We start from the raw sequence: 21454 nt of genomic DNA, 5'->3' as shown, positions 1-21454 counted from the left end.
ACCGACTCAAAGCTTTTGACTGTTCCCAAGATGCTCAGCGCATCCTCCTCTATAACCCCGCTTCCATGAACAGGGAGCTCAGTTTGTAGTTGGTGCCTTCAGTAGCAGGCCACTTAACAGGGGCCTGCCTCAGGAAGCCAATTCTTAGCTATTCATTTTGACAAGAAAAGAAGAACTTGTTTTATGAGAATCTACAAGGGCTGCAGCAGGCTAGGTCTAATAGACATCTTTACTGCAGCTTCATCACTCCCAGCGGCGCTGTATACTCCCGTGCCCTGGTTGCTGGGTCACTGCAGCGGAGGCTCCGGTTTCTTCCTAAGGTCAGTCACACACACACCGCCCTTCCGGATCACGAGGCCGCTGATGAAGGGGAGCGTGGCCGTAGGGGGTGGACCGTGTGCGCACTGGCGTGGACACTGATTACTGGGCAGCCGCTCCACTAGCCACCAGGTACAGTTAAGGAGCACAGGTCTGGGGGTTTTTCTCCTATATTAAACCAATTTTGTACTGCCCGCAGCGCATTGTGATAGGTAATAGGGCCTGATTCAGGTTGGATTGCAATCACAATAAGTGATCCAACTGCAAAAATTGCTAAGAGCATACGCATGTGCCTGCATTTTCTGCGGCACCCCGCAGAGAATGCGATCGCCTCTGCCTGTCAATCGGGGCAGGGGGGGAGAGGGGGGTCAGCAACACTCCATTTCCAAGTCAGGGATGGAGCGGTGCGGGGGCAAGGCTTCAAAATGGGGTCTGCAATGGAGGAGACACAGGGGGCGTGGTCACAGCAGCTGTATGACATCACATTCAGCCGCTGTGATCACAAAAATGGTGGCGGCTTCCTGCGCGCACATACAGTCTGCACCAGCAGGAGGCTACACCATTTTTTATGATCACGCTGAACTGCAGTGCGACTGCAATTACAGCATGGTCAAGAAGGGAGGCGTCATGCTGGGTGGCCATAAGAGATGAGCGGGTTCGGTTCCTCGGAATCCGAACCCGCCCGAACTTCACCCTTTTTTGCTCGGGTCCGAGCAGACTCGGATCCTCTCGCCTTGCTCGGTTAACCCGAGCGCGCCCGAACGTCATCATCCCGCTGTCGGATTCTCACGAGACTTGGATTCTATATAAGGAGCCGCGCGTCGCCGCCATTTTCACACGTGCATTGAGATTGATAGGGAGAGGACGTGGCTGGCGTCCTCTCCGTTTAGATTAGAAGATAGAGACGAGTGACATTTGATTTACTACTAATTTGGGGAGCAGTTGAACTTGTCAGGAGTACTCAGTAGTGCAGAGTTTTGCTGATAGTGACCACCAGTTTTATTATTTATAATCCGTTCTCTGCCTGAAAAAAAACGATACACATACCATATCTGTGCTCAGCCTCAGTGTGCTGCATGATATATCATCTATGTATATCTGACTGTGCTGAGTGCTCACTGCTCACACAGCTTAATTGTGGGGGAGACTGGGGAGCAGTTATAGCAGGAGTACAGTGCACACTTTTGCTGCCAGTGTGACCACCAGTATATTGTCTGCCTGAAAAAGTTAAACACTCCTGTGGTGTTTTTTTTTTATTCTATAAATGCATTCTGCTGACAGTGTCCAGCAGGTCCGTCATACATATATTATATAAATATTTACCTGCAGTAGTGTTATATTTTTTTTTTCATCTTTATCATCTCTATATTAGCAGACGCAGTACGGTAGTCCACGGCTGTGGCTATCTCTGTGTCGTCAGTGCTCGTCCATAATTGTATACCTACCTACCTGTGGTGGTTTTTTTTTTTCTATCTTCTTCATACTAGTAGTTTAGGAGTCTACTGACAGTGTCCACCAGGTCCATCATTATATTATATACCTACAGTAGTAATATATTTATTATATTATCTATACTAGCAGACGCAGTACTGTAGTCCACGGCTGTGGCTATCTCTGTGTCGTCAGTGCTCGTCCATAATTGTATACCTACCTACCTGTGGTGGGGTTTTTTTTTTATCTTCTTCATACTAGTAGTTTAGGAGTCTGCTGACAGTGTCCACCAGGTCCGTCATTATATTATATACCTACAGTAGTAATATATTTAGTATATTATCTATACTAGCAGACGCAGTACGGTAGTCCACGGCTGTACCTACCTCTGTGTCGTCACTCGTCCATAATTGTATACCTAACTGTGGTGGTTTTTTTTTTCTATCTTCTTCATACTAGTAGTTTAGCAGTCTGCTGACAGTGTCCACCAGGTCCGTCATTATATTATATATACCTACAGTAGTTATATATATTTTTTTTTATATCATTAATTATCATCTCTATACTAGCAGACGCAGTACGGTAGGCCACGGCTGTGGCTATCTCTGTGTCGTCAGTGCTCGTCCATAATTGTATACCTACCTACCTGTGGTGGAAGTTTTTTTCTATCTTCTTCATACTAGTAGTTTAGCAGTCTGCTGACAGTGTCCACCAGGTCCGTCATTATATTATATATACCTACAGTAGTTATATATATATTTTTTTTTATATCATTAATTATCATCTCTATACTAGCAGACGCAGTACGGTAGTCCACGGCTGTAGCTACCTCTGTGTCGTCAGTCACTCGTCATCCATAAGTATACTAGTATCCATCCATCTCCATTGTTTACCTGAGGTGCCTTTTAGTTGTGCCTATTAAAATATGGAGAACAAAAATGTTGAGGTTCCAAAAATAGGGAAAGATCAAGATCCACTTCCACCTCGTGCTGAAGCTGCTGCCACTAGTCATGGCCGAGACGATGAAATTCCATCAACGTCGTCTGCCAAGGCCGATGCCCAATGTCATAGTACAGAGCATGTAAAATCCAAAACACAAAAGATCAGTAAAAAAATGACTCAAAAATCTAAATAAAAATCGTCGGAGGAGAAGCGTAAACTTGCCAATATGCCATTTACCACACGGAGTGGCAAGGAACGGCTGAGGCCCTGGCCTATCTTCATGGCTAGTGGTTCAGCTTCACATGAGGATGGAAGCACTCAGCCTCTCGCTAGAAAAATGAAAAGACTTAAGCTGGCAAAAGCACAGCAAAGAACTGTGCGTTCTTCAAAATCACAAATCCACAAGGAGAGTCCAATTGTGTCGGTTGCGATGCCTGACCTTCCCAACACTGGACGTGAAGAGCATGCACCTTCCACCATTTGCACGCCCCCTGCAAGTGCTGGAAGGAGCACCCGCAGTCCAGTTCCTGATAGTCAGATTGAAGATGTCAGTGTTGAAGTACACCAGGATGAGGAGAATATGGGTGTTGCTGGCGCTGGGGAGGAAATTGACAAGGAGGATTCTGATGGTGAGGTGGTTTGTTTAAGTCAGGCACCCGGCGAGACACCTGTTGTCCGTGGGAGGAATATGGCCATTGACATGCCTGGTGAAAATACCAAAAAAATCAGCTCTTCGGTGTGGAAGTATTTCAACAGAAATGCGGACAACAGGTGTCAAGCCGTGTGTTGCCTTTGTCAAGCTGTAATAAGTAGGGGTAAGGACGTTAACCACCTCGGAACATCCTCCCTTATACGTCACCTGCAGCGCATTCATCATAAGTCAGTGACAAGTTCAAAAACTTTGGGCGACAGCGGAAGCAGTCCACTGACCAGTAAATCCCTTCCTCTTGTAACCAAGCTCACGCAAACCACCCCACCAACTCCCTCAGTGTCAATTTCCTCCTTCCCCAGGAATGCCAATAGTCCTGCAGGCCATGTCACTGGCAATTCTGACGAGTTCTCTCCTGCCTGGGATTCCTCCGATGCATCCTTGAGTGTAACGCCTACTGCTGCTGGCGCTGCTGTTGTTGCTGCTGGGAGTCGATGGTCATCCCAGAGGGGAAGTCGTAAGACCACTTTTACTACTTCCACCAAGCAATTGACTGTCCAACAGTCCTTTGCGAGGAAGATGAAATATCACAGCAGTCATCCTGCTGCAAAGCGGATAACTGAGGCCTTGGCATCCTGGGCAGTGAGAAACGTGGTTCCGGTATCCATCATTACTTCAGAGCCAACTATAGACTTGATTGAGGTACTGTGTCCCCGGTACCAAATACTATCTAGGTTCCATTTCTCTAGGCAGGCGATACCGAAAATGTACACAGACCTCAGAAAAAGACTCACCAGTGTCCTAAAAAATGCAGTTGTACCCAATGTCCACTTAACCACGGACATGTGGACAAGTGGAGCAGGGCAGACTCAGGACTATATGACTGTGACAGCCCACTGGGTAGATGTATTGACTCCCGCCGCAAGAACAGCAGCGGCGGCACCAGTAGCAGCATCTCGCAAACGCCAACTCTTTCCTAGGCAGGCTACGCTTTGTATCACCGCTTTCCAGAATACGCACACAGATGAAAACCTCTTACGGCAACTGAGGAAGATCATCACAGAATGGCTTACCCCAATTGGACTCTCCTGTGGATTTGTGGCATCGGACAACGCCAGCAATATTGTGCGTGCATTATATCTGGGCAAATTCCAGCACGTCCCATGTTTTGCACATACCTTGAATTTGGTGGTGCAGAATTATTTAAAAAACGACAGGGGCGTGCAAGAGATGCTGTCGGTGGCCACAAGAATTGCGGGACACTTTCGGCGTACAGGCACCACGTACAGAAGACTGGAGCAACACCAAAAACGCCTGAACCTGCCCTGCCATCATCTGAAGCAAGAAGTGGAAACGAGGTGGAATTCAACCCTCTATATGCTTCAGAGGATGGAGGAGCAGCAAAAGGCCATTCAAGCCTATACATCTGACCACGATATAGGAGGTGGAATGCACCTGTCTCAAGCGCAGTGGAGAATGATTTCAACGTTGTGCAAGGTTCTGCAACCTTTTGAACTTGCCACACGTGAAGTCAGTTCAGACACTGCCAGCCTGAGTTAGGTCATTCCCATCATCAGGCTTTTGCAGAAGAAGCTGGAGACATTGAAGGAGGAGCTAAGACAGAGCGATTCCGCTAGGCATGTGGGACTTGTGGATGGAGCCCTTCATTCGCTTAACCAGGATTCACGGGTGGTCAATCTGTTGAAATCAGAGCACTACATTTTGGCCACCGTGCTCGATCCTAGATTTAAAACCTACGTTGTATCTCTCTTTCCGGCAGACACAAGTCTGCAGGGGTTCAAAGACCTGCTGGTGAGAAAATTATCAAGTCAAGCGGAACTTGATCGGTCAACAGCTCCTCCTTCACAGTCTCCCGCAATTGGGGGTGCGAGGAAAAGGCTCAGAATTCCGAGCCCACCCGCTGGCGGTGATGCAGGGCAGTCTGGAGCGACTGCTGATGCTGACATCTGGTCCGGACTGAAGGACCTGCCAACGATTACGGACATGTCGTCTACTGTCACTGCATATGATTCTCTCACCATTGAAAGAATGGTGGAGGATTATATGAGTGACCGCATCCAAGTAGGCACGTCAGACAGTCCGTACGTATACTGGCAGGAAAAAGAGGCAATTTGGAGGCCCTTGCACAAACTGGCTTTATTCTACCTAAGTTGCCCTCCCACAAGTGTGTACTCCGAAAGAGTGTTTAGTGCCGCCGCTCACCTTGTCAGCAATCGGCGTACGAGGTTACTTCCAGAAAATGTGGAGAAGATGATGTTCATTAAAATGAATTATAATCAATTGCTCCGTGGAGACATTGACCAGCAGCAATTGCCTCCACAAAGTATACAGGGAGCTGAGATGGTGGATTCCAGTGGGGACGAATTGATAATCTGTGAGGAGGGGGATGTACACGGTGATGAATCGGAGGATGATGATGAGGTGGACATCTTGCCTCTATAGAGCCAGTTTGTGCAAGGAGAGATTTATTGCTTCTTTTTTGGTGGGGGTCCAAACCAACCCGTCATTTCAGTCACAGTCGTGTGGCAGACCCTGTCACTGAAATGATGGGTTGGTTAAAGTGTGCATGTCCTGTTTATACAACATAAGGGTGGGTGGGAGGGCCCAAGGCAATTCCACCTTGCACCTCTTTTTTCTTTTATTTTTCTTTGCGTCATGTGCTGTTTGGGGAGTGTTTTTTGGAAGGGCCATCCTGCGTGACACTGCAGTGCCACTCCTAGATGGGCCAGGTGTTTGTGTCGGCCACTTGGGTCGCTGAGCTTAGTCACACAGCTACCTCATTGCGCCTCTTTTTTTCTTTGCGTCATGTGCTGTTTGGGGAGTGTTTTTTGGAAGGGCCATCCTGCGTGACACTGCAGTGACACTCCTAGATGGGCCAGGTGTTTGTGTCGTCCACTTGGGTCGCTGAGCTTAGTCACACAGCTACCTCATTGCGCCACTTTTTTTCTTTGCGTCATGTGCTGTTTGGGGAGTGTTTTTTGGAAGGGCCATCCTGCGTGACACTGCAGTGCCACTCCTAGATGGGCCAGGTGTTTGTGTCGGCCACTTGGGTCGCTGAGCTTAGTCACACAGCTACCTCATTGCGCCTCTTTTTTTCTTTGCGTCATGTGCTGTTTGGGGAGTGTTTTTGGAAGGGCCATCCTGCGTGACACTGCAGTGCCACTCCTAGATGGGCCAGGTGTTTGTGTCGGCCACTTGGGTCGCTGAGCTTAGTCACACAGCTACCTCATTGCGCCTCTTTTTTTCTTTGCGTCATGTGCTGTTTGGGGAGTGTTTTTTGGAAGGGCCATCCTGCGTGACACTGCAGTGCCACTCCTAGATGGGCCAGGTGTTTGTGTCGGCCACTTGGGTCGCTGAGCTTAGTCACACAGCTACCTCATTGCGCCTCTTTTTTTCTTTGCGTCATGTGCTGTTTGGGGAGTGTTTTTTGGAAGGGCCATCATGCGTGACACTGCAGTGCCACTCCTAGATGGGCCAGGTGTTTGTGTCGGCCACTTGGGTCACTGAGCTTAGTCATCCAGCGACCTCGGTGCAAATTTTAGGACTAAAAATAATATTGTGAGGTGTGAGGTGTTAAGAATAGACTGAAAATTAGTGGAAATTATGGTTATTGAGGTTAATAATACTTTGGGATCAAAATGACTCCCAAATTCTATGATTTAAGCTGTTTTTTAGGGTTTTTTGAAAAAAACACCCGAATCCAAAACACACCCGAATCCGACAAAAAAAATTCGGTGAGGTTTAGCCAAAACGCGTTCGAACCCAAAACACGGCCGCGGAACCGAACCCAAAACCAAAACACAAAACCCGAAAAATTTCCGGTGCACATCTCTAGTGGCCATGCCATGTCACTGTGCAGGAGCCAGCACCGCTCACACACTAGTCCCCGGTGCAGCCCCCAACCCCCGGGACACCCGGAGCAACAAAATGTAGATTCAGGCCACCAGGCCACGCCCCTACCTATGAAACCATGCCTCCTTTTTACCATTGCGCTGCTTATCTGCGCGCACTGCATTACAATCTCCCTCGCCACCTCTCTGGGTGTCACCAGTGATAGTGACACCTCTGCCATGCTTGTAGCAGCTGGTCCTAAGATCTACACCTCAAGCCCTGAGTGTTTGCCCTTGTGACTTGTTGATCATCATAGCAAAGCAGATGCTTACAGAAAACTGCAGGGGCTTAGATTGAAAATAAAAAAAATTGATGGGTATAAGGTAGAGAGGAGCGGGTTCGGTTCTCCGAGAACCGAATTCCCCACGAACCCCACGAACTCCTCCTCCGAGGCAGGCTCGGTTGTTCCCGCCTGACTCGGAAAACCTGAACAAGGGAAAATGTCATCATCCCGCTGTCGGATTCTCGCGAGATTCGGATTTCATATAAAGAGTGCAAGCATTCCTGGGGGAAGGCCTGCAGCAGATGGATTTGCATATGGTGATGTCATCCAAGCAGTGGGTCAAAGTTGGCTTCAGAAACAAACAGGAATGCTTGCACTAGTTGTTGCATTTGGTTTGTTGTTTGGGGGTGCTTCAGTATTAGGCAGCCTTCTGCCCTCCCATGTTCATCTGAAAATATGTGTTCTCCCTGCAGTTGTTGTCCCCAGATGAGAGTTCCCTTGTGCTGCCTCAGTTGAATCTCCTTTACTTGACAGAGATGTGCCTGAGCAGCGGCCCTCCCAGCCCTATCCCAAATCATACTTATTTTGCATAGGAGATACCATGGTCATGAAGATTATTCTCCCAGGGTGAGGTTCATTCATTGCATTCTGGGTATGCTGACCCCTGTGATTTCCCCAAATGTGGGTAACTCGACTGCATTATTTGTGGTAGTGGGGGACTGTGTTTGTGTTTTCCTCTGGTCAGCTCTGGTAAAAGTCAGATTTCTTTGTTTCAGATCTTCCTCTAGCCTTGTTCTTCTTTCGAGAGTTCCCTTGTGCTGCCTCAGTTGGATCTCCTTCACTTGACAGGGGGGTGCCCGAGCAGCGACCCTCCCCAGCTCAAGCCCAACTCCTACTTACCTGCCAGGTGAGATACTATGATCATGAAGGTGCTTCTTCCAGGGCAAGGCTCACCCATTGCACTCTGGGTGTGCTGCCCCTGCGATTTCCCCAAATGTGGGAAACTTGACTGCATAATTTGTGTTTCCCCTGGTCGGCTCTCGTATAATTCAGATCTCTTTGTCTCAGGTCTCTCTCCAGCCTAGTTTGCTGTCTGTTTCCACTTCTTTTTTCTTGAGCCCCTCCCTTTTATACCCTTGTGCACTATCCTGACTTCTCCTCCTGTCTGCTTACTTTGTGCCTTCCAATGCACAATGCAAACTACACACCCTTTTACTTGCCTTACAGAGCAGCTCTGGAGCTGTTACAGTGCCAAGCTGCTGTAAGAAATCAGCTTGAATGCTTCAGGGGCTGGGGCATTGTCAACATGAGCCCCACACCGAAGGAGGGTGGGGGTGTTTAATGCGAACTAAGGGTCATCCAAGCGCCGCAAAAGGCCGCCATGCCCTGCATACCCCTTTTCTCTTTTCATATGCAGATGAGGGATCCAGCCAACTTTGGCCCACTGCTTGGATGACATCACCGTATGCAAATCCGTCTTCTGCAGAACTTCCCCCAGGAATGCTTGTACTAGTTGTTGCATTTGGTTTGTTGTTTGGGGGTGCTTCAGTATTAGGCAGCCTTCTGCCCTCCCATGTTCATCTGAAAATATGTGTTCTCCCTGCAGTTGTTGTCCCCAGATGAGAGTTCCCTTGTGCTGCCTCAGTTGAATCTCCTTTACTTGACAGAGATGTGCCTGAGCAGCGGCCCTCCCCAGCCCTATCCCAAATCATACTTATTTTGCATAGGCGATACCATGGTCATGAAGATTGTTCTCCCAGGGTGAGGTTCATTCATTGCATTCTGGGTATGCTGACCCCTGTGATTTCCCCAAATGTGGGAAACTCGACTGCATTATTTGTGGTAGTGGGGGACTGTGTTTGTGCTTTCCTCTGGTCAGCTCTGGTAAAAGTCAGATTTCTTTGTCTCAGATCTTCCTCTAGCCTTGTTCTTCTTTCGAGAGTTCCCTTGTGCTGCCTCAGTTGGATCTCCTTCATTTGACAGGGGGTGCCCGAGCAGCAATCCTCCACAGCTCTGGCCCAACTCCTACTTACCTGCCAGGTGAGATACTATGATCTTCACTGTTAGGGCAATCAGGATGTGGAATTCCCTGCCAGGGAAGGTGGTAATGGCGGACTCTGTAATTGGATTTAAAAAAGGAATGGATACATTTCTGAATGAAAAAGCTATCCAAGGTTATAATACTTAAAATATCAACATGGTTAATCCGGGGGTAACATGAGTTGTAGTAGCTAACTAGTCATAAAACATTATTCAGCAAGTATGTAGAATCATCACAACTTAAAACAGGTTGAACACGATGGGCAATTTGCCTCTATTCAACCTCAAAAACTATGTTACTATATGTTACTATATTACTATGTTACTGTAGTATACAGAACACCACAATGCAATGAGCAGTGATAGTGAGCACTGATGAGGATACTAGAACTGACACTGAGCAGCAAGATGCAGCACTGGACTATTAGTAATGTACTGTAGTATGCTGAGCACAACAATGCAGCACAAGACAATGAGCAGTGATACTGAGCACTGATGAGGATACTACTGAGAACTGACACTGAGCAGGAGAGACACACTACTAGTATTACTGAGCAGCAATAAGTATCCACTGATACTGAGCACTGATATTGAGATTTCCACTGAGAGAACATAGCCACGTCCTCTCCGCTCTCTCTTCAATGCACGAGTAAAAATGGCGGCAACGCGCAGCTCTTTATATGGAATCCGAATCTCGCGAGAATCCGACAGCGGGATGATGACATTTTCCCTTGTTCAGGTTTTCCGAGTCAGGCGGGAACAACCGAGCCTGCCTCGGAGGAGGAGTTCGTGGGGTTCGTGGGGAATTCGGTTCTTGGAGAACCGAACCCGCTCCTCTCTACCTTATACCCATCAATTTTTTTTATTTTCAATCTAAGCCCCTGCAGTTTTCTGTAAGCATCTGCTTTGCTATGATGATCAACAAGTCACAAGGGCAAACACTCAGGGCTTGAGGTGTAGATCTTAGGACCAGCTGCTACAAGCATGGCAGAGGTGTCACTATCACTGGTGACACCCAGAGAGGTGGCGAGGGAGATTGTAATGCAGTGCGCGCAGATAAGCAGCGCAATGGTAAAAAGGAGGCATGGTTTCATAGGTAGGGGCGTGGCCTGGTGGCCTGAATCTACATTTTGTTGCTCCGGGTGTCCCGGGGGTTGGGGGCTGCACCGGGGACTAGTGTGTGAGCGGTGCTGGCTCCTGCACAGTGACATGGCATGGCCACTAGAGATGTGCACCGGAAATTTTTCGGGTTTTGTGTTTTGGTTTTGGGTTCGGTTCCGCGGCCGTGTTTTGGGTTCGAACGCGTTTTGGCTAAACCTCACCGAATTTTTTTTGTCGGATTCGGGTGTGTTTTGGATTCGGGTGTTTTTTTCAAAAAACCCTAAAAAACAGCTTAAATCATAGAATTTGGGAGTCATTTTGATCCCAAAGTATTATTAACCTCAATAACCATAATTTCCACTAATTTTCAGTCTATTCTTAACACCTCACACCTCACAATATTATTTTTAGTCCTAAAATTTGCACCGAGGTCGCTGGATGACTAAGCTCAGTGACCCAAGTGGCCGACACAAACACCTGGCCCATCTAGGAGTGGCACTGCAGTGTCACGCATGATGGCCCTTCCAAAAAACACTCCCCAAACAGCACATGACGCAAAGAAAAAAAGAGGCGCAATGAGGTAGCTGTGTGACTAAGCTCAGCGACCCAAGTGGCCGACACAAACACCTGGCCCATCTAGGAGTGGCACTGCAGTGTCACGCAGGATGGCCCTTCCAAAAAACACTCCCCAAACAGCACATGACGCAAAGAAAAAAAGAGGCGCAATGAGGTAGCTGTGTGACTAAGCTCAGCGACCCAAGTGGCCGACACAAACACCTGGCCCATCTAGGAGTGGCACTGCAGTGTCACGCAGGATGGCCCTTCCAGAAACACTCCCCAAACAGCACATGACGCAAAGAAAAAAAGAGGCGCAATGAGGTAGCTGTGTGACTAAGCTCAGCGACCCAAGTGGCCGACACAAACACCTGGCCCATCTAGGAGTGGCACTCCAGTGTCACGCAGGATGGCCCTTCCAAAAAACACTCCCCAAACAGCACATGACGCAAAGAAAAAAAGTGGCGCAATGAGGTAGCTGTGTGACTAAGCTCAGCGACCCAAGTGGACGACACAAACACCTGGCCCATCTAGGAGTGTCACTGCAGTGTCACGCAGGATGGCCCTTCCAAAAAACACTCCCCAAACAGCACATGACGCAAAGAAAAAAAGAGGCGCAATGAGGTAGCTGTGTGACTAAGCTCAGCGACCCAAGTGGCCGACACAAACACCTGGCCCATCTAGGAGTGGCACTGCAGTGTCACGCAGGATGGCCCTTCCAAAAAACACTCCCCAAACAGCACATGACGCAAAGAAAAATAAAGGAAAAAAGAGGTGCAAGGTGGAATTGCCTTGGGCCCTCCCACCCACCCTTATGTTGTATAAACAGGACATGCACACTTTAACCAACCCATCATTTCAGTGACAGGGTCTGCCACACGACTGTGACTGAAATGACGGGTTGGTTTGGACCCCCACCAAAAAAGAAGCAATAAATCTCTCCTTGCACAAACTGGCTCTATAGAGGCAAGATGTCCACCTCATCATCATCCTCCGATTCATCACCGTGTACATCCCCCTCCTCACAGATTATCAATTCGTCCCCACTGGAATCCACCATCTCAGCTCCCTGTATACTTTGTGGAGGCAATTGCTGCTGGTCAATGTCTCCACGGAGCAATTGATTATAATTCATTTTAATGAACATCATCTTCTCCACATTTTCTGGAAGTAACCTCGTACGCCGATTGCTGACAAGGTGAGCGGCGGCACTAAACACTCTTTCGGAGTACACACTTGTGGGAGGGCAACTTAGGTAGAATAAAGCCAGTTTGTGCAAGGGCCTCCAAATTGCCTCTTTTTCCTGCCAGTATACGTACGGACTGTCTGACGTGCCTACTTGGATGCGGTCACTCATATAATCCTCCACCATTCTTTCAATGGTGAGAGAATCATATGCAGTGACAGTAGACGACATGTCCGTAATCGTTGGCAGGTCCTTCAGTCCGGACCAGATGTCAGCATCAGCAGTCGCTCCAGACTGCCCTGCATCACCGCCAGCGGGTGGGCTCGGAATTCTGAGCCTTTTCCTCGCACCCCCAATTGCGGGAGACTGTGAAGGAGGAGCTGTTGACCGATCAAGTTCCGCTTGACTTGATAATTTTCTCACCAGCAGGTCTTTGAACCCCTGCAGACTTGTGTCTGCCGGAAAGAGAGATACAACGTAGGTTTTAAATCTAGGATCGAGCACGGTGGCCAAAATGTAGTGCTCTGATTTCAACAGATTGACCACCCGTGAATCCTGGTTAAGCGAATGAAGGGCTCCATCCACAAGTCCCACATGCCTAGCGGAATCGCTCTGTCTTAGCTCCTCCTTCAATGTCTCCAGCTTCTTCTGCAAAAGCCTGATGACGGGAATGACCTGACTCAGGCTGGCAGTGTCTGAACTGACTTCACGTGTGGCAAGTTCAAAAGGTTGCAGAACCTTGCACAACGTTGAAATCATTCTCCACTGCGCTTGAGACAGGTGCATTCCACCTCCTATATCGTGGTCAGATGTATAGGCTTGAATGGCCTTTTGCTGCTCCTCCATCCTCTGAAGCATATAGAGGGTTGAATTCCACCTCGTTTCCACTTCTTGCTTCAGATGATGGCAGGGCAGGTTCAGGCGTTTTTGGTGTTGCTCCAGTCTTCTGTACGTGGTGCCTGTACGCCGAAAGTGTCCCGCAATTCTTGTGGCCACCGACAGCATCTCTTGCACGCCCCTGTCGTTTTTTAAATAATTCTGCACCACCAAATTCAAGGTATGTGCAAAACATGGGACGTGCTGGAATTTGCCCAGATATAATGCACGCACAATATTGCTGGCGTTGTCCGATGCCACAAATCCACAGGAGAGTCCAATTGGGGTAAGCCATTCTGTGATGATCTTCCTCAGTTGCCGTAAGAGGTTTTCATCTGTGTGCGTATTCTGGAAAGCGGTGATACAAAGCGTAGCCTGCCTAGGAAAGAGTTGGCGTTTGCGAGATGCTGCTACTGGTGCCGCCGCTGCTGTTCTTGCGGCGGGAGTCAATACATCTACCCAGTGGGCTGTCACAGTCATATAGTCCTGAGTCTGCCCTGCTCCACTTGTCCACATGTCCGTGGTTAAGTGGACATTGGGTACAACTGCATTTTTTAGGACACTGGTGAGTCTTTTTCTGAGGTCTGTGTACATTTTCGGTATCGCCTGCCTAGAGAAATGGAACCTAGATAGTATTTGGTACCGGGGACACAGTACCTCAATCAAGTCTATAGTTGGCTCTGAAGTAATGATGGATACCGGAACCACGTTTCTCACTGCCCAGGATGCCAAGGCCTCAGTTATCCGCTTTGCAGCAGGATGACTGCTGTGATATTTCATCTTCCTCGCAAAGGACTGTTGGACAGTCAATTGCTTGGTGGAAGTAGTAAAAGTGGTCTTACGACTTCCCCTCTGGGATGACCATCGACTCCCAGCAGCAACAACAGCAGCGCCAGCAGCAGTAGGCGTTACACTCAAGGATGCATCGGAGGAATCCCAGGCAGGAGAGAACTCGTCAGAATTGCCAGTGACATGGCCTGCAGGACTATTGGCATTCCTGGGGAAGGAGGAAATTGACACTGAGGGAGTTGGTGGGGTGGTTTGCGTGAGCTTGGTTACAAGAGGAAGGGATTTACTGGTCAGTGGACTGCTTCCGCTGTCGCCCAAAGTTTTTGAACTTGTCACTGACTTATGATGAATGCGCTGCAGGTGACGTATAAGGGAGGATGTTCCGAGGTGGTTAACGTCCTTACCCCTACTTATTACAGCTTGACAAAGGCAACACACGGCTTGACACCTGTTGTCCGCATTTCTGTTGAAATACTTCCACACCGAAGAGCTGATTTTTTTGGTATTTTCACCAGGCATGTCAATGGCCATATTCCTCCCACGGACAACAGGTGTCTCGCCGGGTGCCTGACTTAAACAAACCACCTCACCATCAGAATCCTCCTTGTCAATTTCCTCCCCAGTGCCAGCAACACCCATATTCTCCTCATCCTGGTGTACTTCAACACTGACATCTTCAATCTGACTATCAGGAACTGGACTGCGGGTGCTCCTTCCAGCACTTGCAGGGGGCGTGCAAATGGTGGAAGGTGCATGCTCTTCACGTCCAGTGTTGGGAAGGTCAGGCATCGCAACCGACACAATTGGACTCTCCTTGTGGATTTGTGATTTTGAAGAACGCACAGTTCTTTGCTGTGCTTTTGCCAGCTTAAGTCTTTTCATTTTTCTAGCGAGAGGCTGAGTGCTTCCATCCTCATGTGAAGCTGAACCACTAGCCATGAAGATAGGCCAGGGCCTCAGCCGTTCCTTGCCACTCCGTGTGGTAAATGGCATATTGGCAAGTTTACGCTTCTCCTCCGACGATTTTTATTTAGATTTTTGAGTCATTTTTTTACTGATCTTTTGTGTTTTGGATTTTACATGCTCTGTACTATGACATTGGGCATCGGCCTTGGCAGATGACGTTGATGGAATTTCATCGTCTCGGCCATGACTAGTGGCAGCAGCTTCAGCACGAGGTGGAAGTGGATCTTGATCTTTCCCTATTTTTGGAACCTCAACATTTTTGTTCTCCATATTTTAATAGGCACAACTAAAAGGCACCTCAGGTAAACAATGGAGATGGATGGATACTAGTATACTTATGGATGACGAGTGACTGACGACACAGAGGTAGCTACAGCCGTGGACAACCGTACTGCGTCTGCTAGTATAGAGATGATAATTAATGATATAAAAAAATATATATATATAACTACTGTAGGTATATATAATATAATGACGGACCTGGTGGACACTGTCAGCAGACTGCTAAACTACTAGTATGAAGAAGATAGAAAAAAACTACCACCACAGGTAGGTAGGTATACAATTATGGACGAGCACTGACGACACAGAGATAGCCACAGCCGTGGCCTACCGTACTGCGTCTGCTAGTATAGAGATGATAATTAATGATATAAAAAAAAATATATATAACTACTGTAGGTATATATAATATAATGACGGACCTGGTGGACACTGTCAGCAGACTGCTAAACTACTAGTATGAAGAAGATAGAAAAAAAAAACCACCACAGTTAGGTATACAATTATGGACGAGTGACGACACAGAGGTAGGTACAGCCGTGGACTACCGTACTGCGTCTGCTAGTATAGATAATATACTAAATATATTACTACTGTAGGTATATAATATAATGACGGACCTGGTGGACACTGTCAGCAGACTCCTAAACTACTAGTATGAAGAAGATAGAAAAAAAAAACCCCACCACAGGTAGGTATACAATTATGGACGAGCACTGACGACACAGAGGTAGGTACAGCCGTGGACTACCGTACTGCATCTGCTAGTATAGATAATATAATAAATATATTACTACTGTAGGTATATAATATAATGACGGACCTGGTGGACACTGTCAGCAGACTGCTAAACTACTAGTATGAAGAAGATAAAAAAAAAAACCCACCACAGGTAGGTAGGTATACAATTATGGACGAGCACTGACGACACAGAGATAGCCACAGCCGTGGACTACCGTACTGCGTCTGCTAGTATAGATAATATAATAAATATATTACTACTGTAGGTATATAATATAATGATGGACCTGGTGGACACTGTCAGTAGACTCCTAAACTACTAGTATGAAGAAGATAGAAAAAAAAAAACCACCACAGGTAGGTAGGTATACAATTATGGACGAGCACTGACGACACAGAGATAGCCACAGCCGTGGACTACCGTACTGCGTCTGCTAATATAGAGATGATAAAGATGAAAAAAAATATATAACACTACTGCAGGTAAATATTTATATAATATATGTATGACGGACCTGCTGGACACTGTCAGCAGAATGCATTTATAGAATAAAAAAAAAACACCACAGGAGTGTTTAACTTTTTCAGGCAGACAATATACTGGTGGTCACACTGGCAGCAAAAGTGTGCACTGTACTCCTGCTATAACTGCTCCCCAGTCTCCCCCACAATTAAGCTGTGTGAGCAGTGAGCACTCAGCACAGTCAGATATACATAGATGATATATCATGCAGCACACTGAGGCTGAGCACAGATATGGTATGTGTATCGTTTTTTTTCAGGCAGAGAACGGATTATAAATAATAAAACTGGTGGTCACTATCAGCAAAACTCTGCACTACTGAGTACTCCTGACAAGTTCAACTGCTCCCCAAATTAGTAGTAAATCAAATGTCACTCGTCTCTATCTTCTAATCTAAACGGAGAGGACGCCAGCCACGTCCTCTCCCTATCAATCTCAATGCACGTGTGAAAATGGCGGCGACGCGCGGCTCCTTATATAGAATCCAAGTCTCGTGAGAATCCGACAGCGGGATGATGACGTTCGGGCGCGCTCGGGTTAACCGAGCAAGGCGAGAGGATCCGAGTCTGCTCGGACCCGAGCAAAAAAGGGTGAAGTTCGGGCGGGTTCGGATTCCGAGGAACCGAACCCGCTCATCTCTTATGGCCACCCAGCATGACGCCTCCCTTCTTGACCATGCTGTAATTGCAGTCGCACTGCAGTTCAGCGTGATCATAAAAAATGGTGTAGCCTCCTGCTGGTGCAGACTGTATGTGCGCGCAGGAAGCCGCCACCATTTTTGTGATCACAGCGGCTGAATGTGATGTCATACAGCTGCTGTGACCACGCCCCCTGTGTCTCCTCCATTGCAGACCCCATTTTGAAGCCTTGCCCCCGCACCGCTCCATCCCTGACTTGGAAATGGAGTGTTGCTGACCCCCCTCTCCCCCCCTGCCCCGATTGACAGGCAGAGGCGATCGCATTCTCTGCGGGGTGCCGCAGAAAATGCAGGCACATGCGTATGCTCTTAGCAATTTTTGCAGTTGGATCACTTATTGTGATTGCAATCCAACCTGAATCAGGCCCTATTACCTATCACAATGCGCTGCGGGCAGTACAAAATTGGTTTAATATAGGAGAAAAACCCCCAGACCTGTGCTCCTTAACTGTACCTGGTGGCTAGTGGAGCGGCTGCCCAGTAATCAGTGTCCACGCCAGTGCGCACACGGTCCACCCCCTACGGCCACGCTCCCCTTCATCAGCGGCCTCGTGATCCGGAAGGGCGGTGTGTGTGTGACTGACCTTAGGAAGAAACCGGAGCCTCCGCTGCAGTGACCCAGCAACCAGGGCACGGGAGTATACAGCGCCGCTGGGAGTGATGAAGCTGCAGTAAAGATGTCTATTAGACCTAGCCTGCTGCAGCCCTTGTAGATTCTCATAAAACAAGTTCTTCTTTTCTTGTCAAAATGAATAGCTAAGAATTGGCTTCCTGAGGCAGGCCCCTGTTAAGTGGCCTGCTACTGAAGGCACCAACTACAAACTGAGCTCCCTGTTCATGGAAGCGGGGTTATAGAGGAGGATGCGCTGAGCATCTTGGGAACAGTCAAAAGCTTTGAGTCGGTTGGTGCCTCAGATCAAGATCCTACTCTACACCCCAATGTGAATCCTTGTGGAGTCCTGTGTACCCCACAGAAGAAATTAATGTGTCACACCCATTGGCAGCAACCTTAGAATAGCTGCTGATGGGCACAATTGAGAAAGGAAGGGGGGGGGGACATTTGAATCCAGCACATAGATGCAATTCAAATATGTAATTTGTACCTTCCTATTTTAAAATATAATGGATGAACTTCACCCTGTGAGAACAATCTTCATGATCAAGAGATCTCATATGCAAAATAAGTATGAGTTGGGATAGGGCTGGGGAGGGTGGCTGCTCGGGCAGCCCCTCCCCCATCAAGTTAAGGAGATTCAACTGAGGAAGCACAAGGGAACTCTCGTCTGGGGACAACAACTGCAGGGAGACCACATCTTTTCAGATGAACATGGGAGGGCGGAAGGCTGCCTAATACTGAAGCACCATCAAATATCAAACCATATGCAACAACTAGTACAAGCATTCCTGGGGGAAGGTCTGCAGCAGACGGATTTGCATACGGTGATGTCATCCAAGCAGTGGGCCAAAGTTGGCTGGAACCCTCATCTGCATATGAAAAGAGAAAAGGGGCATGCAGGGCATGGCGGCCTTTTGCGGTGCTTGGATGACCCCTAGTTCGCATTAAACACCCCCACCCTCCTTTGGTGTGGGGCTCATGTTGGCTATGCCCCAGCCCCTGAAGCATTCAAGCTGATTTCTTGCAGCAGCTGGGCACTGTAACAGCTCCAGAGCTGCTCTGTAAGGCAACTAAAAGGGTGTGGGCCCTGCAGCACTACCTGTAGTTCGCATTGTGCGTTGGAAGGCACAAAGTAAGCAGACGGGAGAAGTCAGGATAGTGCGCAAGGGCATAGAAGGGAGTGGCTCCAGAAAAGAGAAGTGGAAACAGACAGCAAACTAGGCTGGAGAGAGACCTGAGACAAAGAGATCTGAATTATACGAGAGCCGACCAGGGGAAACACAAATTATGCAATCAAGTTTCCCACATTTGGGGAAATCACAGGAGCAGCACACCCAGAGTGCAATGGGTGAGCCTTGCCCTGGGAGAAGCACCTTCATGATCATAGTATCTCACCTGGCAGGTAAGTAGGAGTTGGGCTAGAGCTGGGGAGGGTCACTGCTCGGGCACCCCCCTGTCAAGTGAAGGAGATCCAACTGAGGCAGCACAAGGGAACTCTCGAAAGAAGAACAAGGCTAGAGGAATATATGAGACAAAGAAATCTGACTTTTACCAGAGCTGACCAGAGGAAAACACAAACACAGTCCCCCACTACCACAAAAAATGCAGGCGAGTTTCCCACATTTGGGGAAATCACAGGGGTCAGCATACCCAGAATGCAATGAATGAATCTCACCCTGGGTGAACAATCTTCATGACCATGGTGTCTCCTATGCAAAATAAGTATGATTTGGGATAGGGCTGGGAGGGCCGCTGCTCAGGCACATCTCTGTCAAGTAAAGGAGATTCAACTGAGGCAGCACAAGGGAACTCTCATCTGGGGACAACAACTGCAGGGAGAACACATATTTTCAGATGAACATGGGAGGGCAGAAGGCTGCCTAATACTGAAGCACCCCCAAACAACAAACCAAATGCAACAACTAGTGCAAGCATTCCTGGGGCAAGGCCTGCAGCAGATGGATTTGCATATGGTGATGTCATCCAAGCAGTGGGTCAAAGTTGGCTTCAACCCTCATCTGCATATGAAAAGAGAAAAGGGGCGTGCAGGGCATGGCGGCCTTTTGCGGTGCTTGGATTACCCCTAGTTTGCATTAAACACCCCCACCCACCTTTGGTGTGGGGCTCATGTTGGCCATGCCCCATCCCCTGAAGCATTCAAGCTGATTTCTTGCAGCAGCTGGGCACTGTAACAGCTCCAGAGCTGCTCTTTAAGGCAAGTAAAAGATTGTGTGGGCCCTGCAGCACTACCTGTAGTTTGCATTGTGCATTGGAAGGCACAAAGTAAGCAGACGGGAGGAGAAGTCAGGATAGTGCACAAGGGTATAGAAGGGAGGGGCTCAAGATAAAAGAAGTGGAAACAGACAGCAAACTAGGCTGGAGAAAGACCTGAGACAAAGAGATCTGAATTATACGAGAGCCGACCAGAGGAAACACAAATTATGCAGTCAAGTGTCCCACATTTGGGGAAATCGTAGGAGCAGCACACCCAGAGTGCAATGGGTGAGCCTTGCCCTGGGAGAAGCACCTTCCTGATCATAGTATCTCACCTGGCAGGTAAGTAGGAGTTGGGCTAGAGCTGGGGAGGGTTGCTGCTCGGGCACCCCCCTGTCAAGTGAAGGAGATCCACCTGAGGCAGCACAAGGGAACTCTCGAAAGAAGAACAAGGCTAGAGGAAAATCTGAGACAAAGAAATCTGAGTTTTAACAGAGCTGACCAGAGGAAAGCACAAACACAGTCCCCCACTACCACAAATAATGCAGTCGAGTTTCCCACATTTGGGTAAATCACAGGGGTCAGCATACCCAAAATGCAATGAATGAACCTCACCCTGGGAGAACAATCTTCATGACCATGGTATCTCCTATGCAAAATAAGTATGATTTGGGATAGGGCTGGGGAGGGCCGCTGCTCATGCACATCTCTGTCAAGTAAAGGAGATTCAACTGAGGCAGCACAAGGGAACTCTCATCTGGGGACAACAACTGCAGGGAGAACACATATTTTCAGATGAACATGGGAGGGCAGAAGGCTGCCTAATACTGAAGCACCCCCAAACAACAAACCAAATGCAACAACTAGTGCAAGCATTCCTGGGGGAAGTTCTGCAGAAGACGGATTTGCATACGGTGATGTCATCCAAGCAGTGGGCCAAAGTTGGCTGGAACCCTCATCTGCATATGAAAAGAGAAAAGGGGTATGCAGGGCATGGCGGCCTTTTGCGGCGCTTGGATGACCCTTAGTTCGCATTAAACACCCCCACCCTCCTTCGGTGTGGGGCTCATGTTGGCCATGCCCCATCCCCTGAAGCATTCAAGCTGATTTCTTGCAGCAGCTTGGCACTGTATCAGCTCCTGAGCTGCTCTGTAAGGCAAGTAAAAGGGTGTGGGCCCTGCAGCACTACCTGTAGTTTGCATTGTGCATTGGAAGGCACAAAGTAAGCAGACAGGAGGAGAAGTCAGGATAGTGCACAAGGGTATAAAAGCGAGTTTCCCACATTTGGGAAAATCACAGGGGTCAGCATACCCAGAATGCAATGAATGAACCTCACCCTGGGAGAACAATCTTCATGACCATGGTATCTCCTATGCAAAATAAGTATGATTTG

The 21454-nt window shown here is 48.2% G+C and overlaps 7 non-coding genes and 1 pseudogene across 7 annotated transcripts; 3 read left to right on the top strand and 5 right to left on the bottom strand.

The window, feature by feature from the left end:
- Window positions 1–8051: 8051 nt before the first annotated feature.
- Window positions 8052–8215, top strand: LOC135026470 (U1 spliceosomal RNA). The gene has a single exon (XR_010223087.1). It is a non-coding gene; the product is annotated as a U1 spliceosomal RNA (small nuclear RNA).
- Window positions 8216–8367: 152 nt separating this feature from the next.
- On the top strand, window positions 8368–8530 carry LOC135026538 (U1 spliceosomal RNA). Its single transcript, XR_010223153.1, has one exon. It is a non-coding gene; the product is annotated as a U1 spliceosomal RNA (small nuclear RNA).
- A 655-nt stretch (window positions 8531–9185) lies between these two features.
- On the top strand, window positions 9186–9349 carry LOC135026683 (U1 spliceosomal RNA). Its single transcript, XR_010223279.1, has one exon. It is a non-coding gene; the product is annotated as a U1 spliceosomal RNA (small nuclear RNA).
- Window positions 9350–19094: 9745 nt separating this feature from the next.
- On the bottom strand, window positions 19095–19257 carry LOC135026563 (U1 spliceosomal RNA). Its single transcript, XR_010223177.1, has one exon. It is a non-coding gene; the product is annotated as a U1 spliceosomal RNA (small nuclear RNA).
- Window positions 19258–19409: 152 nt separating this feature from the next.
- LOC135026493 (U1 spliceosomal RNA) lies at window positions 19410–19573 on the bottom strand. The gene has a single exon (XR_010223111.1). It is a non-coding gene; the product is annotated as a U1 spliceosomal RNA (small nuclear RNA).
- A 675-nt stretch (window positions 19574–20248) lies between these two features.
- Window positions 20249–20411, bottom strand: LOC135026525 (U1 spliceosomal RNA). The gene has a single exon (XR_010223142.1). It is a non-coding gene; the product is annotated as a U1 spliceosomal RNA (small nuclear RNA).
- A 152-nt stretch (window positions 20412–20563) lies between these two features.
- On the bottom strand, window positions 20564–20727 carry LOC135026456 (U1 spliceosomal RNA). Its single transcript, XR_010223073.1, has one exon. It is a non-coding gene; the product is annotated as a U1 spliceosomal RNA (small nuclear RNA).
- Window positions 20728–21320: 593 nt separating this feature from the next.
- On the bottom strand, window positions 21321–21448 carry LOC135026605 (U1 spliceosomal RNA; annotated as a pseudogene).
- Between the last annotated feature and the right edge of the window lie 6 nt (window positions 21449–21454).

This window comes from Pseudophryne corroboree, unplaced genomic scaffold (genome assembly GCF_028390025.1).
Source record: "Pseudophryne corroboree isolate aPseCor3 unplaced genomic scaffold, aPseCor3.hap2 scaffold_445, whole genome shotgun sequence".
Lineage (NCBI taxonomy): Eukaryota > Metazoa > Chordata > Amphibia > Anura > Myobatrachidae > Pseudophryne > Pseudophryne corroboree.
This window is presented reverse-complemented; position numbering and strand designations above follow the sequence as displayed.